Genomic DNA, 15,340 nt, shown 5'->3' with positions numbered 1-15,340 from the left:
AGAAGAAAGAGAGAGAGGGGCATAAGGTGTATTGGAACAAATTATAGCAGAGACCTTCCCTAATGTGGGGAAGGAAACAGGCATCAAAATTCAGGAAGCACAGAGAAACCCTCTCAAAATCAATAAAAATAGGTCAACACCCCAACATCTAATAGTAAAACTTACAAGTGCCAGAGACAAAGAGAAAATCCTGAAAGCAGCTCAGGAGAAGAGATATGTAACCTATAATGATAGAAACATTAGATTGGCAACAGACCTATCCACAGAGACCTGGCAGGCCAGAAAGGACTGGCATGCTATCTTCAGAGCACTAAATGAGAAAAATATGCAGCCAAGAGTACTATATCCAGCTAGGCTATCATTGAAAATTGAAGGAGAGATAAAAATCTTCCAGGACAAACAAAAAGTAAAGGAACTTGCAAAAACAAAACCAGCCCTACAAGAAATATTAAAAGGGGTTCATTTGCTTAGAGGACTCTAAGCAAAGGGAGAGCCTAAAAGCAGCATAGACCAGAAAGTAACACAGACAATATACAGTAACAGTCACCTTACAGGCAATACAATGGCACTAAATTCATATCTTTCAATAGTTACCCTGAAGGTAAATGGGCTCAATGCCCCAATCAAAAGATACAGGCTATCAGAATGGATTAAAAAACAAGACCCATCAATATGCTGTCTGCAAGAGACTCATTTTAGACCCAAAGACACCCCCACATTGAAAGTGAGGGGGTGGAAAACCATTTACCATGCTAATGGACACCAAAAGAAAGCTGGGGTGGCAATCCTTATATCAGACAAATTAGATTTTAAAACAAAGACTGTAATAAGAGGTGAGGAAGGACACTATATCCTACTTAAAGGGTCTATCCAACAAGAAGATCTAACAATTGTAAATATCTATGCCGCTAACATGGGAGCAGCCAGGTATATAAGGCAATTAATAACAAAAGCAAAGGAACACATTGAAAACAATACAATAATAGTGGGGGACTTTAACACCCCCCTGACTGAAATGGACAGGTCATCTAAGCAAAAGATCAACAAGGAAATAAAGATTTTAAATGACACACTGGACCAAATGGACTTCACAGACATATTCAGAACATCCCATCCCAAAGCAACGGAATACACATTCTTCTCGAGTGCCATGGAACATTCTCCAGAATAGATCACATCCTAGGTCACAAATCAGGTCTCAACTAGTACCAAAAGATTGGGATCATTCCCTGCATATTTTCAGACCACAATGCTTTGAAACTAGAACTCCATCACATGAGGAAAGTCGGAAATAACTCAAATACATGGAGGCTAAAGAGCATCCTACTACAGAATGAATGGGTCAACCAGGAAATTAAAGAAGAATTAAAAAAAATTCATGGAAACCAATGAAAATGAAAACACAACTGTTCAAAATCTTTGGGGTATAGCAAAGGAAGTCCTGAGAGGAAAGTATATAGCAATACAAGCCTTTCTCAAGAAACAAGAAAGGTCTCAAATACACGACCTAACCCTACACCTAAAGGAGCTGGAGAAAAAACAGCAAATAAAGCCTAAACCCAGGAGGAGAATAAAAATAATTAAGATCAGAGCAGAAATCAATGAAATAGAAACCAAAAGAACAGTAGAACAGATCAAGAAAACTAGGAGCTGGTTCTTTGAAAGAATTAACAAGATTGATAAACCCCTGGCCAGAAAAAAGAAAAGAGAAATCATCCAAATCAACAAAATCACGAATGAAAGAGGAGAGATCACAACCAACACCAAAGACATACAAACAATTCTAAGAACATATTATGAGCAACTCTATGCCAGCAAATTAGATAACCTGGAAGAAATGGATGCATTCCTAGAGATGTATCAACTACCAAAATTGAACCAGGAAGAAATAGAAAACCTGAACAGACCTATAAGCACTAAGGAAATTGAAGCAGTCATCCAAAATCTCCCAACAAACAAAAGCCCAGGGGGCAGATGGCTTCCCAGGGGAATTCTACCAAACATTTAAAGAAGAATTAATACCTATTCTCCTGAAACTGTTCCAAAAAATAGAAATGGAAGGAAAACTTCCAAACTCATTTTATGAGGCCACCATTACCTTGGTCCCCAAACCAGACCAAGACCCCATCAAAAAGGAGAATTACAGACCAATATCCTTGATGAACATGGATGAAAAAATTCTCACCAAAATACTAGCCAGTAGGATCCAACAGTACATTAAAAGGATTATTCACCATTTAAAAAAAAAAAAAAAGGATTATTCACCATGACCAAGTGGGATTTATCCCTGGCCTGCACGGTTGGTTCAACATCCACAAATCAGTCAACGTGATACAATATAATAACAAAAGAAAGAACAAGAATCATATGATCCTCTCAATAGATGCAGAACATTTTTTGACAAAGTACAGCATCCTTTCTTGATCAAAACTCTTCAGAGTATAGGGATAGAGGGTACATAACTCAATATCAAAAAAGCCATCTATGAAAAACCTACAGCGAATATCATTCTCAATGGGGAAAAGCTGAGAGCTTTTCCCCTAAGGTCAGGAACGTGGCAGGGATGTCCACTCTCACCACTGCTATTCAACATAGTATTAGAAGTCCTAGCCACAGCAATGAGACAACAAAAAGAAATCAAAGGCATCCAAATTCAGCTAGGAGGAAGTGAAACTCTCACTCTTTGCAGATGATATGGTACTTTATGTGGAAAACCCAAGAGACTCCACCCCAAAACTGCTAGAACTCATACAGGAATTCAGTAAATTGGCAGGATATAAAATTAATGCACAGAAATCAGTGGCATTCCTATACACCAACAACAAGACAGAAGAGAGACAAATCAAGGAGTCGATCCCATTTACAATTGCACCCAAAACCATAAGATACCTAGGAATAAATCTAACCAAAGAGGCAAAGGATGTGTACTCAGAAAACTATAAAATACTCATGAAAGAAATTGAAGAAGACACAAGAAATTGAAAAACTTTCCATGCTCATGGATTGGAAGAACAATCTTTGTGAAGATGTCAATGCTACCTAGAGCAATCTACACATTCAATGCAATCCCCATGAAAATACCATCCACTTTTTTCAAAGAAATGGAACAAATAATCCTCAAATTTGTATGGAACCAGAAGAGACCCCGAATAGCCAGAGGAATGTTGAAAAAGAAAAGCAAAGCTGGCGGCATCACAATTCCAGACTTCCAGCTCTATTACAAAGCTGTCATCATCAAGACAATATGGTACTGGCACAAAAACAGACACATATCAATGGAACAGAATAGAGAGCCCAGAATTGGACCCTCAACTCTATGGTCAACTAATCTTCGACAAAGCAGGAAAGAATGTCCAATGGGAAAAAGACAGTCTCTTCAACAAATGGTGTTGGGAAAATTGGACAGCCACATGCAGAAGAATGAAACTGGACCATTTCCTTACACCACACACAAAAATAGACTCCAAATGGTTGAAAGACCTCAACGTGAGACGGCAGTCCATCAAAATCCTAAAGGGGAGAAGACAGGCAGCAACCTCTTCGACCTCAGCCACAGCAACTTCTTCCTAGAAACATCGCCAAAGGCAAGGGAAGCAAGGGCAAAAATGAACTATTGGGATTTCATCAAGATAAAAAGCTTTTGCACAGCAAAAGAAACTGTCCACAAAACCAAAAGACAACCAACAGAATGGGAGAAAATATTTCCAAATGACATATCAGATAAAGGTCTAGTATCCAAAATCTATAAAGAACTTATCAAACTCAACACCCAAAGAACAATAATCCAATCAAGAAATGGGCAGAAGACATGAACAGACCTTTTTCCAAAGAAGACATCCAAATGGCCAACAGGCACATGAAAAAGTGCTCAACATCGCTCGGCATCAGGGAAATCCAAATCAAAACCTCAATGAGATACCACCTCACACCAGTCAGAATGATTAAAATTAACAAGTCAGGAAACGACAGATGTTGACAGGAATGCAGAGCAAGGGGAACCCTCCTACACTGTTGGTGGGAATGCAAGTTGGTGCAACCACTCTGGAAAACAGTATGGAGCTTTCTCAAACAGTTGAAAATAGAGCTACCATACGATCCAGCATTTGCACTACTGGGTATTTACTACAAAGATACAAATGTAGGCGTTCCAAGGGCTATGTGCACCCCAATGTTTATAGCAGCAATGTCCACAATAGCCGAACTGTGGAAAGAGCCAAGATGTCCATCGACAGATGAATGGATAAAGAAGAGGTGGTATATATACACAATGGAATATTATGCAGCAATCAAAAGTAATGAGGTCTTGCCATTTGCAACAACGTGGATGGAACTGGAAGGTGTTATGCTGCGTGAAATAAGTCAATCAGAGAAAGACATGTATCATATGACCTCACTGATATGAAGAATTCTTAATCTCAGGAAACTGAGGGTTGCTGGAGTGGTGGGGGGTGGGAGGGGTGGGGTGGCTGGGTGATAGACATTGGGAAGGTATGTGCTATGGCAAGTGCTGTGAATTGTGCAAGACTGTTGAATCACATATCTGTACCTCTGAAGCAAATAATATAATATATATTAAGAAAAAAAAAAGAAGAAGATAGCAGGAGGGGAAAAATGGAGGGGGGGAAATCGGAGGGGGAGACGAACCATGAGAGATGATGGACTCTAAAAAACAAACTGAGGGTTCTAGAGGGGAGGGGGGTGGGGGGATGTGTTAGCCTGGTGATGGGTATTAAAAAGGGCACGTTCTCCATGGAGTACTGGGTGTTATGCACAAACAATGCATCATGGAACACTATATACAAAACTAATGATGTAATATATGGTGATTAACATAATAATAAAAAATTTAAAAAAAGAGAAACCCAAAAAAAAAACAATTTCATCTACCCAGTCACATATAAATTAAATCCCAATTGTCATGAATATGATCACACAAAAAAGCAGAAATACTCTTTTACTCCCCTAAACTATGAGTAACCAACATTCCACATGATAAAACTGACAGTATCATCAACAAAATGAGTGCAAATTGCTAATTTCATGATAAGGTAATCATTAGGTTGAACAGATATAATTTTATGTATAACATTTGAAATACTGTAGGTCACATTTTTTACTTTTCATTAATCCAAAAGAATACAAAAATATTAACCATTTTCTAGTATACTTTGTGTTATTGGACTTTCTAAAAAATATTCATTGACATAATCTGATAGGTTATAGTATATAGGGATCAATTAACAAAGTAATCATGTAAAATATGTTTTAAAATAAATCTTAATATTTTATTCAACAGTAGACTTTCTGTATGCATGTACTGTTATGCAATGACATTAATCTGTTCAAATGTCATTTCCCATATTATGCATCATACTTATTATATTAAATCATAATTATTTGCTTTTTCCTCTATATCCAATCACACATTTATTATTATTATTGTTATTATTATTATTATTATGAGAGAGAGAGGGAGGCACAGAGGGAGGGAGCGAATCTTAAAGCAGGATCCTCAGTTAGCCTGGAGCCTGATGCAGGGCTCCATCTCAGGACCCTGAGATCATGACCTGAGCCGAAATCAAGACTTGGACAGTAAACAGGCTGAGCCACTCAGGCATCTGAATATATCCAATCACACTTTGAACTTTATAAAACTGGCTAGTATATCTTGACCTTAATGTCTGGCATTGAGAGCCATGGTTCAGGAAAGACTTAAATACATTTCTAATGTTGCAAATAGGATTTCTGAAAATTTAGTTAATTAATTTATTCATTCAAAAAATATTTATCAAGTGCCTGCTGTGGTTTGTGCACTCTTCCAGGCCTAATCTCTAAGAAGTCAGTAAATTTTTCGTAAATGAATGGGCATGTTAAATAAAATCTACCTGTTGTTTTAATCGGTTAGCTTCTTAAAATGTCAACTTCTCTTTACCTAGAGAAGAATGATAACCCTTGTTTAGACATGATTACATTCTAGATGAGTAGACGTTAGACAAATACCTCAGTTTGAAGGCCATTTTACTTTATTAGCCAAGATTTTTAGAGGGGAATATTCTATTTTATTAGTCAAAAAATATATTTTTCCTATGTTTTAGTAACCTATTTACTTGCTCTATTTGCTTTAAATAGTTTTTCTAGAAGATGTGTTTATTCAGGCATTCAGACACAAATAATGGCATAGCAAATTAATAGGTTTTGGCTATGTCAACATGTACTTTCTGGATATTATCATACCTTTTATTATTTTTGATTGAATTCTATTAAACTGGGCTTATCTGTTCTCTCTACACAGGGATTTACACTTTCACTGTGTAGTCTAATGTCTGTAGAATTATCTTAAAGATTCAAATTCTACCAGAGGTCTATGGCTAGAGTCCCTGTAGATCGTTCTACACTTAGACTAATAAAAATAATTATTTCAGTTGTGCTGTCATATATTTTTCAGGTGGTTTCACAGTACCTTAAATATATATATTCGTTAAGATGCTATTTCAATTCAGTAGTAACTTCATGGTATTTCACTTTTCCACTTAAAAGTTGTCTTCTATGAAGATTTCACTATAGGACTATGACAAAAATTATAGAAATCTAAAAAAGAAATATTTACTAAAAAGGGATATATGATTGTGTCTCAAAGAGATATTAGGATTCTAGATTCCCATGAAAAGGATAATTTTCTGACATACTGTTCTTAAAAATGTTTTGCCACACCTATTTAAAAAATTCACCTTTTTTATATTTCTTAGGTAATACTAGGACTGCACATGCTTACTTTTTATAATTTTAATGTTAATGGCAGAGGAGGGAGGGACATACAAATCCTTAACTAAAATCTAAAGCCACATCTCTGCTTTAAAACACATTACTGTTTATACACAGTATTTCAGGATGTCAGCATGAATGGAAGTGTCAAATTGATGCTTAATACTAATTTGTTTATTTCTGCTTGACTACACTTAGATGGTAAAAAGGTAGATATCAAAAGTAAAGATTAGGGCACCTGGGTGGCTCAGTTGGTTAAGCGACTGCCTTCGGCTCAGGTCATGATCCTGGAGTCCCGGGATCGAGTCCCACATCGGGCTCCCTGCTCAGCAGGGAGTCTGCTTCTCCCTCTGACCCTCTTCCCTCTCGTTCTCTCTATCTCTCATTCTCTCTCTCTCAAATAAATAAATAAAATCTTTAAAAAAAAAAAGTAAAGATTATTTTGAGACACTGAGGGTAGGTTTTCCTTTGGTTTCATTGCCATAAACCCCATTAGTGTTAATTGGAGATTTACATGTGCACTGAAAGAATAATATACCTCATTATTCTTTAGTAACAGCTACTGACTTTTAAAGCCATTTAGAATGTGTGACAGGAAACAAATAAAAACATTCACTTAACTTTTTGAAAGTTGTTTTCATTTAGCAGAAAATGAAACAAAAGGCTTCACAAATATTCCACTGCTATAGTTTTAATTTTATAATTTCAACAACAAAACCTTTAAAATTCTCTTTTGTAGTTTAGCTAGCTAGTGAATATGTAAAGTAAGTATATTTTGAGTCTGCTTTGTGGTAGGTGACCTTGGCTCTGAAGAGCATATGCTATTTAGTTTGTTGTTTTTGTTTTAGGTATTTGAACCATTAGAAATCTGTGAAAGAAAATGATGCCTCTAGTGTTCAAGTAAGATTTCATGTTGTGTGAAAGGAGAGAAGGTTAGCACTCCCCTTTACAAGGATGGAAGAGACCCTTGGGCCTGACAACATGCATACAGTTAAGGCATTGCCACCTACTTCATGATCTCTAACCATCTTTTTATAGGTGGTGGGGATTAAGGAGTGCACTTGTGATGAGCACAGAGTGATGTATGGAAGTGTTGAATCACTATATTGCACTAATATTACACTGTATGTTAACTAACTGGAATTTAATTTAAAAACTTAAAAAAAAAACCCCGAATAATTAAGATTTCTTGAAAGATCACCTTGGGATATTATAAAAAATATGTAGTAACTATTGGTCACTTATATAACAGTATTTTAAGTACATTTCAAGTATGAACTTATTAACACTAAATAATCCTATGAGGTTAGTATTATCAGTATCCCTATCTTACAAGTGACATAATAGAGGCATCAAAAGGTGAATTAACTTGCCTAAAGTTACACACATAGTAGTGGTAGAGTTGGGATTTGAATCCAGGTCACATAGCTCAACAAATGGAGCTCAGTGCAGATACTTAGCTCAAATGAGTTAACTTTGTCCTAAAATGTGAATACACTAGACAGTAAATTAAAACCTCCTAGCTAACCCAACTCATTTTTTAGAAGTCGTGTTAGATAAACTATTATTATTCATACTTCATAGGATTATTTCATCAATCACCTCATATAGTTTAGCAAAATATTTCTTCCAACCTCACACTATAATCTCCCTGAGAAGATTTTCCAGTGACAATTTTGGAGCTCTCATAGGAGCTAACTTATACAGAATGCTTTTCTAAGACAGATGCTATTCTAAGCATTTTTTTTCATATATTAAATCCAACAACAACCCTTGAGATAGATACAGTTGCTGTCCTCCTTTTATAGGTGACGAGACTGAGGCAGAGAAAGGGCAAGTTCAAATGTGAAAAGAATTTAAACACAAGCAGCCTAATTCCAGGAAGAAGACATGATTGTGACTGAAGAAGACTGGATGTTGAATTCAGTGAGCCTGGATTTAAATCCCACACCACAGTGCCATTGAGAGAGAGAGGGAGGGAGAGCACTGTCTGTAGATAAGGTAAAGAGAATCAAGTCAACAAAAAGTTGGCGGGCTTTTTATTAGCATCATACACAGGCTATTTTTTTTTTAAATGTTAGGGATAAAATACTCCTCCCCACTGAGGTGGGGTGCTCCCACCACCTCTATATTTCTTTCATACACTGTTACCAGGACCAGCCCTTACTAGATGTTTTGAGCCTGAATTAATAACATTGAAAATAGGATTAGAAATAGGTGGCCCACAGGATTGTAGTAAATGAGAAAACACAAGTGAAATAAGAAGTTGCAATATAGTCACTCCAAGATAATAGGAGTCATTTAATTTGAGGCAAAAAGTGTATCACATTTGGCTTCTGAAAAAGGTTCCAGTACTTGGCCAGCTATACCTCCTTCATATTAACTCACTGCCCACGCTCAGGGAGCCAAAACAAAAGTTCATACAAAGTCCGGTGAAGGTGGCTGGTGCAGACTCTCATTCTACATCTGCCATACATGCAGGCTTTAGAACGTGACCTGTAGTTTTCCAGCCACAAAATACTGATTGTAGAATTTTGTGGGTTTTTCTTTAATGTTTTGTGACTCAAATTGACTTATAAATAGAATGAGAAGAAAATATCGGGACCATAATACCATGTAATAGATATAGCCCATCCCTCAAGCTCATTATCTCTTTGTTTTTATTAAACAAGTAGTATCAAACACCATGTGCCGGGCATGCACTAGGTTCTGGGAATATCTATTTGCTTTCTATGACTGCTGTAACAAATTACAACATACTTAGTGGCTAAAACCAGCAAAATGTATTATCTTATACTTTTGTAGTTTAGAAGCCAAACATGTTGTCACTGGTTTAAAGCCAAGTTGTTGGCTGAGCTGCGTTCTTTCTGAGGCACTAGAGGAAAACCCGTTTTCTTATGTTTTCCACCATATTCCTTGGCTCATGGCCACCTTGCATCTTCAAACCAGCAATGTTTGGTTTAATCTTTCTCCCACTGAATCATTTTGACACTGATTCTCCCACCTCCTTCTTATCAGGACATTTGTTATTACATGACTTCCACCCCTTGATAATCCAGAACAGATTCCCTATTTTAAGGTCAGCTGATTATAAGCATAATTCTATTTGCAATTTTAATTCCCCTTTGCCATGTAACATACTAGCAGGTTCCAGGGATTAGAACATGGACATTTTTATGGACCATTACTCTGCCTACTGCATCATGTCTGTTTACACATTACTTAAAGCTTGTAGAAGAGAGATTCTGATTACGTGAGTAAACAAATAAATATGTATTTCAGAAACTGTGATACATGCTATAAATATTTTATGGTGTTATAAGTGTTTAAATCATGGAGAGCTGATCCAGATCAGGGAATTTTTCCTTAGTTGGTTATGGTTTTGTCTTGACATTTAGAGGAAAACTGTATTTCAATTAGTGAAGGAATCAAGGGAGAGTTTTCTCATAGAACCACATACAAGGGTTTAGAAGTAAGGGAAAGCAAGAGACTTGGAGGAATAAAACAAAACATAGTGTGCCTGGAGCAAAATGAGTCTTATAATTCAACTTAAAGCCATTACCAATGATTTGTAATATTCTATTGGTTGAAATGTTAAGAATAAAACAGGGAAGAAAATCTGGGTGCTTCATTTTCTTCTACCCCCAGGAGTGACTCATGCCCTTCTTAAATTATATCTTTGGCTCTGGATATTATAAAAAAATTTGCTCAAATATGTACAGAGTGCACTGTTGTTTTGTTTTGTTTTTAGTTCTCTGAGATATTTAGAATATTTTTAAGCATATCATGCAAGTAAAATCTTCAGTAGTTCTGTAGAATTTAAGAGTGTTTCAAATCATTTGTCACTTATGCTTAAATATGCTTAGTGATTTTCTCTATTATCATTTGAGTTTTGGATATATTAATATAATAATTCTATCCATACCAGTATTAAAGATTTAGTCTTTTTTTTAACAATTAAAAGAAATAAGAGGAAACTCTACATATTAAAAGTATTTCATTATCTAAGCTCTTTCCAAAGAGGGTGAGATTTGGGGATGAGATTACTATTTTGATAGTTTCAATTCATTCTTTCTTTTATCCATTCAGAAAGTATCTCCTGATCACTGACTTTATCTAAGCACTATGATAAGTATAAGGTTCTAGTGGTGGATATAATGGATATAGTTCCCCTCACTCTGTACAAAAATCTGTTCTATTGTCTGTTACTGCAGTGAACGGATTAAATAATTTTATCAGTCTGGTCTGATGAAAAACATGACATAAATAACATTATCAGTAGCCAGTTGTGTTTAGAATATAAAAAACAACAATAGTTAACGTGTTATCAGTTTATTCTGCAAGGCAGCTATTAGAAAAGGATCCAAATCCCTAACATTAAGTTCCTAGCCCCTCCCATGTGGTAGCACTTCTTATAGACTCTATATTACCATGTAATTTTTTACATTAAAAAAATTTGCCGGGCGCCTGGGTGGCTCAGATGGTTAAGCGTCTGCCTTCGGCTCAGGTCATGATCCCAGGGTCCTGGGATCGAGTCCCGCATCGGGCTCCCAGCTCCTTGGGAGCCTGCTTCTCCCTCTGCTTCTCTCTCTCTCTCTCTCTCTGTCTCTCTGTCTCTCATGAATAAATAAATAAAATCTTTAAAAAAAAAATTTGCCTATCACCTGTCTTTCATTAAGTATAAAAGCTTTTTAGAGGAAAGTACTATAAATTATTTGTCCTTTTCCCTAAGAAATGCAGTAGTACATGGAATGTAGAATGTGTTGAGAATCTTTAAATTAAATTGAAACCAAATATCATTCAGAGGAATTAAATCATATTGATGGGCAATTGATTTATGAAAATCCATGCCATTTGCGTGGTACTTCAACATATAAAATTTTAAGAAATGACACGTTCTCTTCGGCTCAGGTCATGATCCTGGAGTCCTGGGATCGAGTCCCGCATCAGGCTCCCTGCTCAGCGGGGAGTCTGCTTCTCCTTCTCCTGCTCCCCCCTCTTGTGCGTTATCTCTCTCTCTCATTCTCTCTCTAATAAATAAATAAAATCTTTAAAAAAACAGAAATGATACATTCATCATTTTAAATGGAATATAATGGTTTAAGATATTTAAAATTATGCTTCAGTAATCAAGTGCAAGTAGAATAAATATGATTCCATGCTATTTCAGCAATAAAAATAGATCTGTTCAGATAAGATCAGAATAGAGCTTTTTAAAAAATTCATAAATCTCATAGCTCAAAGACATAGCTCTGTTGTGTTAATTTCTATGAACCATGCCATTCATGAATCTATAGTTGAATGGACTATCTTGTTTCACCATGTGACTCTCATGAGTTCTGTTTGTTAGTTACTGATGATACTGGTTGAAATTTTTTTTTAACAATTATAACAAAATTTCAAATTTTCAAATGATTTTAAACAGTACAATTTAACATTTTTTTTCCAGAGATAAGGCTGTTTTATTCTAGTAAACCTGAAAAATAAAATTGATTACAATGAAGAGAAGATAAGCTTTGCGCAGTGGCAGTATCGGAGCCAATGAGGTTTATCCGAGGTGCGATTTTTGCTAATTGAAACAATGAAGAGAAGATAAAGGCTTCTACAAATGACGTATATTGGATAAAATATATTAGGTATATTAACCTTTCAATAAACCAGAATAAGGTGAATATTTTCTTTTTGTGCTAAAGTTTGGCTTATAAGAGGAAAAAAATAAAATTATACTTACAGTTAATTTAGTAATCATATATATTCACAGTGTTAGACAATTGCAAAGGTCACTGCCATAACACAATTAAAGGAACTTAGAAGGCTGGTGGGCTTAGAAGGCTGTTTCTGAATTTCATTCATTGGTTGAGTAACCCTACTAAATTAACACAAGTTCTTTGATTCTCAGATTCTATATCAAAAAGTGGAATAATAATACCATGGGATTGTTGTGGAAATCAAATGAGCTTATATATGTGAAGTGATCAGTAGAATGCTTAACACAGAGAATTCTCACTATTTGATAGCTGATATGCTTATTATTAAGTAGTTGTTATCTGACCATAAACATTCTTGCTAATATATTTCTATTCTAATAATAGAAATATATTAAAGACTATTTGTCTCCTTAATAGTAGATGTTAAGAAAGCCAAACTAATGAAGAGGAATAGAAAAAGTAATGCAAAGTAGTTTTCTAACCTTGGCATTTTTGAAGCTTTGGCTGTGACATGATATTGACCTCAAGGCATGTGTTTAGAGCCTTTCTGGGTTTGATGTTTCCTGACCTTCTCTGACATTATTCTGACCCTCCCAGCAGTTTTTCTCCAGCGCTCTTCAACATTTCCTCAGCTTCCTGGCTGTGCTTCAACACTCTTGGAAATTTTCCCAGATGATTCATGAAAAAGCATGTAGAGTAAGAACCTCAGGGTCACAGACTTAGAAGAGGGGATTCTGAAGGGCACAATAAGACTATCCAATACAAAAGTTGTTCATGACTTAACAGAGAAGTGTTAACTAAAGAAAATATCACTGTACTGAATAAAATAAACATGAGGATTTTATAGAGTCAAATAAATCATCTAAAGACAAGAAAATTGAACTGAGTAGGAGTGATTTTTGTAGTGGAGTTTCTATTTTAACAGTGGTTTTTCAGGTTGCATAGTTCATATAAGGTCTCTCCTATACACATGTATGAAGAGAGGTTGATATATCCAAAACAAACAGTATCTTTGTAATTCCCATTAAAGGTTTGATAAAATAGGTATAACATAAACTAGGTCCAAAGAAAGATCACAGTTTTAAATTCAAGCTTTACCATAAGAATATATTTGTCATAGTAAATGTTAATAGAGATAATTTTCAAAATAAATATTTTAAAACAAAATTTCTCATGGGAAGCAGTGTGGGTTGTAAGATAAAAGAGCTTTAAAATGGACTGAAATGGAACTCACTGTGCTTGGGCAATAGCTGTAAGTATCTAGCACTTGTGTTTCTCAGCTACTAATGGTCCTATTTTGATGGTACCCTTTATGTTGGACAATATGCCTTTCCCTGCCTGACCTGGAAAGCCATCATGATTCTTGTTTGTTCAGTGTGTGCCAGATGTACTAAAAAAATTTCACAAGTGGAGAATCAAGGCTGACTGCTGGTATCCTCTTGATTCAAGCTGCAGGGCCCCTCGAATCTAAAGGCTACTATGCCAGCATTTACCCAAAGGCATGGGCAACTCTGCAGAAACTGACAAGGCCAGTTTCTAAGGTCTAGTTTTGTTGAAAGTTCACATAGTTATATAAGACCTCTGAGGTATTGGCACCTACTAGAGAGTTTACCACGCAACTCCCAAGTGCTATTTCTGAACAGGTAGAATGACACTCCTATCCTTATTAACTCAAAGCCATTCTCTTTCTCTTTTTCTTCCCTCTCTGTTACTTAATTCTCTGGACTTAGCTTTTATAAAGGTTTGGAAGAGTCCATGGTTCCTTGTTATGCTACTTTTATTTTCCAGCCTTCAAAACAAACAAACAAAAACTTTAGTAAAAGATTTGCAAATGACTTAGCTATTGAAAAAGCAGTTGGGGGTGATAGAAAGTGGATACATAGACATATCTCAGCAGTTTTTTAAAGTTAAGCATTTGATCTCTGAGGAATTGTATTTCTCCCTCTGTCCTTGCAAGATATCATCCTGACCCTAAGTTCACCCATTTAACCAATACTGTATTTACTGAGCTCCTTTTATAAGCAAGATACTGTGTTAAGTGAGGGATGTACAATGGTGACCAAAACAACATGGTTGCTATTTTCATGAAAATCACAGAATAGTAGGAAGGATAGCAAACAAATATGCATATAATTATCATTTATAAGATAAAAGAACAAAAAAGATATACATGGATTCCACATCAAAACAAGCAGTAATACTCTATGCTCAGAAAGCTAGAAACCTAGGCTGCTAGGAACTCCTATATGAAGACCCTGAATCAAATGAACAATTACAATGGATAAGGCAAGGAGTAACACAGTGATGAATTAGACTTCATTCCTCATGTCAGGAACTAATAGTTTCTTACTAAGAGGGTAAAGCTAGCTTTATGGATAAGATGATTTTTAGAATGAAACTTTAGGAGAAGGATGATAAAGAAATATGGTAAAGGACACTGGCTACCAGGCAGAAAGAGTAAACTCCACATCTTTGTGGTAAGTGCTTTGTGGTAAGTGCCCCCCACCTAAAATGTGCCTGGGGTAGGAGATAAAAAGAGCAAAGACCATTACTTCTATCACTTAGTTGAGTAAGATTTTTTTTTTAATCCCCAAAGAAATCCTTAAAAATTTAAGAAAATGTTAGAAATAACCCAGTTTGGAAGCTAATGAAGTTGGAAAAAATAATGGTACTTATTAAAACTCAATATTAAGTTTAGTCAAACTCACCAATACCTGGGGAACCCCAGCTCCTGTTTTCTTTCCCTTAACTTAAAACCTATCTGAGGAACTTTTATTCAAACTTTAACGATTTTTTCCCTAACTCTTCCCATTTTGGTTCTAATTCTTCAAATGATAGTAGGTACATGGGAGTTAGCTTTCTTAAAAGAT

General features: G+C 35.7%; 1 non-coding gene and 1 pseudogene across 1 annotated transcript; both read left to right on the top strand.

The window, feature by feature from the left end:
• The first annotated feature begins 7,672 nt into the window (after positions 1–7,672).
• LOC112826979 (U6atac minor spliceosomal RNA) lies at positions 7,673–7,798 on the top strand. Its single transcript, XR_003209115.1, has one exon. It is a non-coding gene; the product is annotated as a U6atac minor spliceosomal RNA (small nuclear RNA).
• Positions 7,799–12,274: 4,476 nt separating this feature from the next.
• Positions 12,275–12,345, top strand: LOC112827002 (U4 spliceosomal RNA; annotated as a pseudogene).
• Positions 12,346–15,340: the final 2,995 nt, after the last annotated feature.

Source organism: Callorhinus ursinus, unplaced genomic scaffold, assembly GCF_003265705.2.
Source record: "Callorhinus ursinus isolate GAN/ISIS: 27379988/994484 unplaced genomic scaffold, GSC_fseal_2.0 scaffold7, whole genome shotgun sequence".
In the NCBI taxonomy this organism is placed as follows: domain Eukaryota; kingdom Metazoa; phylum Chordata; class Mammalia; order Carnivora; family Otariidae; genus Callorhinus; species Callorhinus ursinus.
Note: the sequence above shows the minus strand (reverse complement) of the source record. Positions and strands in the feature narration are given on the sequence as shown.